The sequence below is a fragment of the Ziziphus jujuba genome, chromosome 1, assembly GCF_031755915.1.
Source record: "Ziziphus jujuba cultivar Dongzao chromosome 1, ASM3175591v1".
In the NCBI taxonomy this organism is placed as follows: domain Eukaryota; kingdom Viridiplantae; phylum Streptophyta; class Magnoliopsida; order Rosales; family Rhamnaceae; genus Ziziphus; species Ziziphus jujuba.
In genome coordinates, this window is record NC_083379.1 from 5,076,465 (window position 1) to 5,085,386 (window position 8,922).

Here is an 8,922-nt window from a genome sequence, read left to right on the forward strand (position 1 = left end):
TCAAGAAATCACCACACCACCAGGCCAAATGACATAGATGTACTGATACAGCAAAAACTAGTTAATATAGTAACATAATGCGTCGCCAAATAGATGAACAGGTGATGCATTCTTCAACAAATGCGTTGCCTATTCTTTTTTTTTTTTCAATTTTTTTGTTCAAACATTTAAAAAAAAATAAAATCAAAATAGGGCCATAAAAAGAATTGAACCCAAGACCTCCTACACTCTCAAAAAATCACCACACCACCAGACCAAATAACTTATATGTATTGATACAGCAAAAATTGGTTAATATACTGTTAGGCGATGCATTATGTTAAGAATGCGTCGCCAAATAGATGAACGACGCATTCTTCAACAAATGCATTGCCTATTCTTTTTTTTTTTTTTTTCAATTACTTTGTTTAAACATTTAAAATAAAATAAAATCAAAATAGAGCCATAACAAGAATTGAACCCAGGACCTTCTACACTCTCAAAAAATCACTACACCACCAGGCCAAATAACTTACATGTATTGATACAGCAAAAACTGTTCAATATGGTGTTAGGCGACGCATTATTTAAATAATGTGTCGCCAAATAGATGAACAGGCGACGCATTCTTCAACAAATGCGTCGCCTATTCTTTTTTTTTTTCATTTTTTTTAAACATTTAAAAATAAATAAAATCAAAGTAGGGCTATAACAAAAATTGAATCCACGACCTCCTACATTCTTAGGAAATCACCACACCACCAGGCCAAATGACATATATGTACTGATACAGCAAAAACTAGTTAATATAGTGTTAGGCGACGCATTATGTTAAGAATGCGTCATCAAATAGATGAATAGGCGACGCATTCTTCAACAAATACATCACCTATTATTTTTTTTTTCAATTTTTTTGTTTAAACATTTAAAAATAAAATAAAATCAAAATAGGACCGTAACAAGAATTGAACCCAAAACTACCTACATTCTTAAAAAATCACCACACCACTAGGCCAAATGACTTATATAAACTGATACAGCAAAAACTGGTTAATATAGTATTGAGCGACGCATTACTTAAACAATGCGTCGCCAAATATATGAAAGGCGACGTATTCTTCAACAAATGCATCGCCTGTTCTTTTCTTTTCAATTTTTTTTAAACATTTAAAAATAAATAAAATCAAAATAGGGCCATAACATGAATTGAACCCAGGATGTAACATCCCGACCCAAACTACATCGGAATTCGTGCACGTTGACCGTTGACCGAGTGGGTCAAAAGTTGACTTTTTGTTCCAATTGAAATTTCTAGTTGACCATGGTACCGTGGCGAAGTGCATGATGCCCCGAGTTCGTAAACTAGTAGCACGTCGAAAACGGAGCTACGGTTTGAAAGTTATAGGCAAAACAAGTCGAGGTGCAAACTGTCCAAAAGGTTCCGGGAGTTGACTTTTTATCGTTGTATAATTTTACTTTGACTTTTGTATAGTTGTAAAGTACTCATCGATACGAGTTCATAGACTAGCAACACGCTTAAATTGGACATCTGATTAAAAAGTTATGGACGTGTGAACTTCGCCGGATACAGTAATATTTTATTATATTTGGCTTAAGTGCACAATAACGCCACGTGTCATCACCTGATTGGTCCACGTGGGTGAACAGTGTCACCCACGGTGGCTTTTATTTGGCAAAAACGATGGGGAGGAGAGAGAAAGAGAGAGAGGAGAGGGAGAAACAACCGGCCGCCGGAATTGTCAAATTTTCCGGCCGATTCTTGCTACACGCGCCTGCCAGACGGGAGCACCTCTCCATTTCAGGCCGAACCCCAAAATTTCACAACCGCATGTCGCCGGACGCACCCAGATCGAGCCGGCGAAGCTCGGCGGCGATTTTTCCCCTCCACCGCCGGCCACCGTCGTTTGACCCGTTTCTAGCCACTTTCAAGCCACATGGGCCTGACCGGTCTCTCACCCGTGGGAATTCCGGCCTACCCACCAAATTTCACGGCCACCGGACCTTCGACGTGCCGGGATCGAATTATTTTTTAACGAGGTACCGAAAACCTTCAAACCCCGATCTCTTCGCCGTCCGGCCTCTGTTTGCCTCACCGCCAGTCCCTTTGGAACCCTTTCCCCTCGATCTACAAAACTCCCAAAAATCTCAGCCATCGGCCACCGGACGCGCCTCTGCCGGCGATGGTTGCCCGTGACTGCGGCGGCTCGCCGGAAATCACTGTTCCAGCGAGTACCCAGTTGCACCGCCAGTCCCTCTCCACTAATTCCGACCTCTTGAATCCAAATCCGGCGTCCTTTTCCTCCAATTCGTGACGATTTAGGAGAATCGAGGAGTTGAATCCCGAAAGCTTTCCGACGAGATTTCGGCCACCTCGGGTCCGATCTCCGGGAAGTAAGACCGAATTCGTGATTCTCGTCACTCAAGCTTCGATTTGGTATATTATTCATAATTTTTTGTTGTCGTTTGTGTTCGCTCCCGGGGTACCCATTTGGGAGTTATCCGATTAAAATATTAATATATTTGGTTGGTGTACTCTGGATGTTTTAGGTGCACGTGTGGATAGTGGAGTTGATCCTGCAGAGGATCTTAGCTGTTATACGCGCTCAAGGTGAGTGACCCACCTTTAAAAATATTTTGGGACAATTAATTATATTTAATTGGTGTTTAATTGATATTTGGAATTATGCTCATGTGGTGTAATTTAAATTATTATTTTATTATGATTTAATTTAATTTTATTACGCATGAGCAAGGTATTTTCAGTAATAAATCGTATGTGGTTTTAATATTGTTTTCGGGCATAATTGGTTTAAATATTTTAAGAAAAATATTTGTTTAATTGGTGGTTTAAATTTTATAATTATGCCCGTGGTATATTAATTGTTGAACCTCGTGTTACGAGAAAAATTATTTGTATATTGTTATTGATGTTTTCGTACCGGGTATGTTAAAGGAAAATATGTGGGATGGTGAAATTGAAATATGGTATATTTCCCACGGTGATTTTGGAAAATTGGTACGGTTATAATTAATTTAATAATTATTTTAGACGCACTTATACAGTATTGGTGTTCCGATGTATATGTGGTTAGCGCGTAAGTTATTATGTCTTCCGTGAGTTGCCATTGGACCGAGGGCAGGTAAGTTTGATATTGGCCACAGCCACGCCCCTCCTTGGCCGGGATGATGGTTTCAGCAGCGGTACTGTCGGGACGCCGAAGTGCCGTTTGCAAGTTTCTCTCTTTAACCTCCCGCCAGTCGGTGCTTGGGACGCTGGGTATCGGAGGACATCACTGGTATATGGTGTGGTGCGTCAAGTATAAATTTTTGGATAGAAATTTCAAACCCCAAAGTGTTCAAAAAATTATTTGTTATATTTATTTACATTTTAATTATATTTGGGGTATTTATTTATTTATTGTTTATTAAGCTGTTTGATCCCTTGGTTTTCGGGAAATACAAATATCGGGTTTTGTGAAAATGTTTTAAAAAGGAAACATTTCCAACGGAGTGAATAGTGAGGGTTTTGAGAGAAATTATTACTTTCCAGTGTTATTATTTATTTATCTATTTAATTGCCGGTATTAATTAAATTCCCGTATTTGTTATATAATTAATATTAAAAGTGTTTAGTAGATAGGGTCACTCACTGAGATGATTAGCATCTCACGTTTTTAAATTCCGTTCCCTTAGGTGCAAGGGGTGGTAGACGTTCTTTCGGAGTGAACCAAATCTCCGCCGCTATCGTAGTTCGAGAAGTACCTTTGTATTCGTTTATTTTAATTGTAATATTTCTTTCATCCTTGTTGTATTCTCTGATGATTACTACTTCATGAAGCTCTGTATACTGTTCTGGACACTTATGTATTATTTATGCATTGGATTACTGTTATTCATGTGAAGTGCTGTAAAATTGTGGAATCAATTTGTAGTATTGTGGGAGGAATAAGGGGACGAATATAGAAGTGTGTTTTCAGTGCAAGAAGTTGTGGTAAGTCCAACTCTTAGGGGAGGTTCTGTCGAATTTTCCATTGGAGGGTCCGGTAGGGTTTCCCTGGGATCAGGGTTTGTCTAGGATTCCGGTAAGGAATTTTGGACGAGGTCCTGAGATAGGACCTCCTACACTCTCAAAAAATCACCACACCACCAGGCCAAATGACTTACATGTATTGATACAGCAAAAACTGTTTAATATGGTGTTAGCCGACGTATTATTTAAATAATGCATTGCCAAATAGATGAACAGGCAATGCATTCTTCAACAAATGCGTCGCCTATTCTTTTTTTAAAATTTTTTTTTAAACATTTAAAAATAAATAAAATCAAAATAGGGCTCTAACAAAAATTGAACCCAGGACCTCCTACACTCTCAGGAAATCACCACACCACTAGGCCAAATGACATATATGTACTGATACAGCAAAAACTAGTTAATATAGTGTTAGGCGCCGCATTATGTTAAGAATGCGTCGCCAAATAGATGAACAGGCGACACATTCTTCAACAAATGCGTCGCCTGTTCTTTTTTTTTTTTCAATTTTTTTATTTAAATATTTTAAAAAAATAAAATCAAAATAGGACCATAATAAGAATTGAACCCAAGACCTTTTACACTATCCAGAAATCACCACACCACTAGGCCAAATGACTTGTATGTACTAATACAACAAAACTAGCTAATATAGTGTTAGGCGACGCATTATTTTAACAATGCATCGTCAAATAGATGAACAGGCGACGCATTCTGCGACAAATGCTTCGCTTTTTTTTTTTTCAATTTTTTTGTTTAAACATTTAAAAAAAAATCAAAATAGGATCATAACATGAACTGAACCTAGGACCTCCTATACTCTCAAGAAATCACTACACCATCAGGCCAAATCATTTGGATATAATAATACAACAAGAACTAGCTAGTATAGTTTTAGACGACGCAGTCTTTTAAGAAAGAGTCGCTAAATAGACTAAAAGGCGACGCATTTGTAAACAACTGCGTCGCCGGTTCACCCAACCAATTTTTAACTTTTTTTTCAATTTGAAAGTTATTTTTAGTAATTTTTTAGTTTTGCAAATATGCTTTTTTTTTTCTTAATTTGTAGATGACCAATCAACAAAACTAATTAAAGATTAAAAAAAGAAAATGAAATAGGCGACGTGTTTAATGGAATTGCGTTGCCTGTTCCTTCAATTATTATTTTTTTTTATAAAAAAAAGCAATTTAATAGACTTTCAATTTTTAAAAACAAGTAAACTATCAATGACCACAAACACATGAAAGTTAAGCTCATTTAACATACTTATCTAGATAAATTGGTCAATAAATGCTTGTTGAATTAGAATTCTATATTCGGTACCCTATCTCAAATTAGGTCTTGAGATATTTTGTGCCTCGTCTATACAAATATATGTATAACTGAGAAGAGCATTGACAAAACTATTTTCTATTTTTAGATCAATAGAATTTATGTTCATTGGATTGCTACATGAATATATTTGTAGATGAACAATTAAAAAATTATTTAAAGATTATAAAGAAAATATAAAAAAATGAAACAGGCGTCTCTTTTCAACCATAATACGTCGCTTGATCCCAAAATTCAAGAACAGGCGACCCTTCTTGAAGAGAATACGTCACCTGTTCTCTGAATTAAAAAAGCAAAATTTTTGAAATACATGCAAATTTTATAAAGAATAAAGGTGTACTTGAAAAACAGAAAAATAAACAGCAATTGGGAGAAAAGGCGCGTTCTTGCCATTCTTTGAAAATTTTTGGTGCGTTTTAAAATTTTTATGCGCTTTTTTGAATCCATTTTTTTTTTAAAAACTACATCAAATACACTACCTAATCGATATTAGATTTGGAAGCAATTTAAGAGAGACTTGAAGAGTGAGATATTTCAGGTTTCATTTTTCATTTGCCTGCGTTGTCATCGGCCGAGAAGCTGGATTTCTTTGTGTCTCCCTCGTGATTTTTTGGTTTTCTTCTTTCTTTGTCTCCATCGTTTAGGTGAGTTTCTTTTTTCTTGACATGAGGTGGGTTGTTTTTTTTTTTTTTCATTTTAACAGCAGCTTAGGTTCATTGGGTTTTATTAATCTTACTTTTGTATAAATTATGTTTGTGATATTGCTTGACATTATTTTACTAAGTTCAACAAGTATTTTATGTTGAAGATCAACTTGATTCAAGATGGTCTATTGTTTTACCTTCACCACTACATTGTACTTTTGTTGAAGAAGATGTTCTTGGAGATACAAAGATGGCTCACAATCCATTTGTCATATAGTTGCCAAGTATCAATAAACATGATAATGAGGATGAATGTGAGAGTGACTATGTTTTATAATGACTGTGAGAGGAGAAATGTGCCTCGTCAAATCTTAAGATTAATGGTAATATTCTTTAAATTTTCATTTACTAAATTACAAATTTAATAATGATTAATATTTTATTTATTTTGCATAAGTTCTAATAACTTTTTTAATGTTTCCATATGCAGTATGAGGATGTAATATCGTCAACAAGAGGATGTCAACTTCCATCTCAATGAATATGCATTCATGGAAGTTTAATTAATACTAAATTTGTTATGAAAAATACAATAGCTTACAAATTATGTAAAAATATGTCAATGAGATGATATTTAATTTATTTGATAATTAATTTGTTATGACAAAATATTTATTTAAAATTTTTGCATTCTATTTATTTTGGATGAAGCTAGTTTTCGTTTTTTTGTATTTTAATTATTTTTATATTTTTACTATTTTAATCACTTTTCACAAAATTTAAAAAAATTAAAAAAAAGGGCGAAGCATTAACAAATAATGCGTTGCTAAAAGTATGGATGCGTCGTTAAATAGGTGACTCTGTTAATGCATCGCTAAATAGGCGATTCTACTAATGCGTCGCTAAATAGTCAACTCTATTAATGCGTCGCTAAATAGGCGACTCTATTAATGTGTTGCTAAATAGTCACTTTATTAATACGTCGCTAAATAGGCAACTCTACTAATACGTCGCTAAATAGTTAACTCTATTAATGCGTCGCTAAATAGGTGATTCTATTAATGCATTGCTAAAAGTCAATATGCATCGCTAAAAACTCAAAGATAGGCGACTTTCATACTGCGTCGCTTGTTGTCTTATAGATTTAGCGACAGGATGTTAGGCGACACCGTGCGATATGTCGTTATTTATTTTGTGTAATGCATTTATTGTGTAATTTATCAACGCGATTCTAGTAGTGAATATAATGAAAAAAAAAAAAACCTTGTTTGTCTAAGGCCCACGTCATAAACAGCAGCCACTTTTTCCAACAGACTTTGCAGCCTTTTTTTTAATTAAGTAATTTTCATTAATTTATCAAACCAAATAATACTATTCAATATCTTAGGTGAATGAACCATAATTATTTGATTTATTTGTACCAGTATTGGTTTTTTTATTGATTTATATAGTAGGATTCTTGAACATGCTCTTTATAATAATTTAGTTTGACAATTGGACTGAAGGATCAAATCTCTTTAAAAGCTCAATTGACTTATCCAGTTATTATTATTAATTATTGTAACAATCCGTCCCGAAGTACACCGGAAATATTCCAACTTTGACCGACGTGACCGTTGACTATTGAATTTGACCGTTGACCGCAAGGGTCAAAAGTTGACTTTTTGACTCGGATGGAATTCTAGGTTGACTGGGGTACCGTTACGAAGTAAACGTTGGCACGAGTTCGTGGACTAGTAGCACATCGAAAATGGAGCTACGGTTTGAAAGTTATGAGCAAAACAAGTTGAGGTCCAAACTGTCCAAGGGGTGCCGGAGTTGACTTTTTATTCATGCAAAGTTGAGCTTTGACTCATGCATGGTTGTGAAGTACTCATCGATACGAGTCCGTAGACTAGCGGCACATCCGATTTGGACATGTGGGTTGAAAGATATGGACCTGTAGAGTTTTTCAAATACTGTATTATTTTAATATTATTTTTAAACGTGTAACAATGTGCCACGTGTGACTTAATAAATGTGACCATGTGTCACCATGGTGAGATGCCACATGTCAACCATTGTCAGGACCCGTCCAAGACTCCCTCCCGGAACCCTAGACAAGCCTTGATCCTAGGAAAATACCACCGAACCTTCCAACAGAAAATCCGGCAGCACCTCCACTAAGGGGTAGGACTAACCAAAAATTTCCTGCACTGAAAACACACTTCTATATTCATCCCCTTATTTCTCCCACAATACTACAAATTGATTCCACAAATTTCAGCACTTCAAAAATAACAGCAACTCAATGTATAAATAATAACTACACGTTCAATACAGTATACAGAGCGTTATACAGATAAATGTGGAATTTATACAATGACAGATAAGAAGTAATACAGGATGGAGAGGAAAAAGGGAAGAAATACTTCTTGGACTTTCGGCAACGAACTGAGACGTTGGGCTCGCCCCGGACAATCAACGTCTCCTAACCTGGACCTAGGGGAACGGAATTTAAAAACGTGAGATGCTAATCATCTCAGTGAGTGACCCTATCTACTGTACACCTTTAATATTAATAATATACCAAATAAAGGGATTTAATTAATCAATACCGAACAATTAAATAAATAAACAATTGAGGTAACAATTTCTCTCAAAACATTCACTATTCACTCCGTTGGAAATGTTTCCCTTTTTAAAATATTTTCACAAAACCCGATATTCGTACCTCTCGAAAACCAAGGGATCAAATAATTTAATAAATAACAAATAAATAAATACCCCAAATATAAATAAACTGCAATAAATTATAATAAATAATTTGTACTCTTTGGGGTTTGAAATTTCTATCCGAAAAATTTGTACTTGACGCACCACACCATATACCAGTGATGCCCTCCGATACCCAGCGTCCCGAGCACCGACTGGCG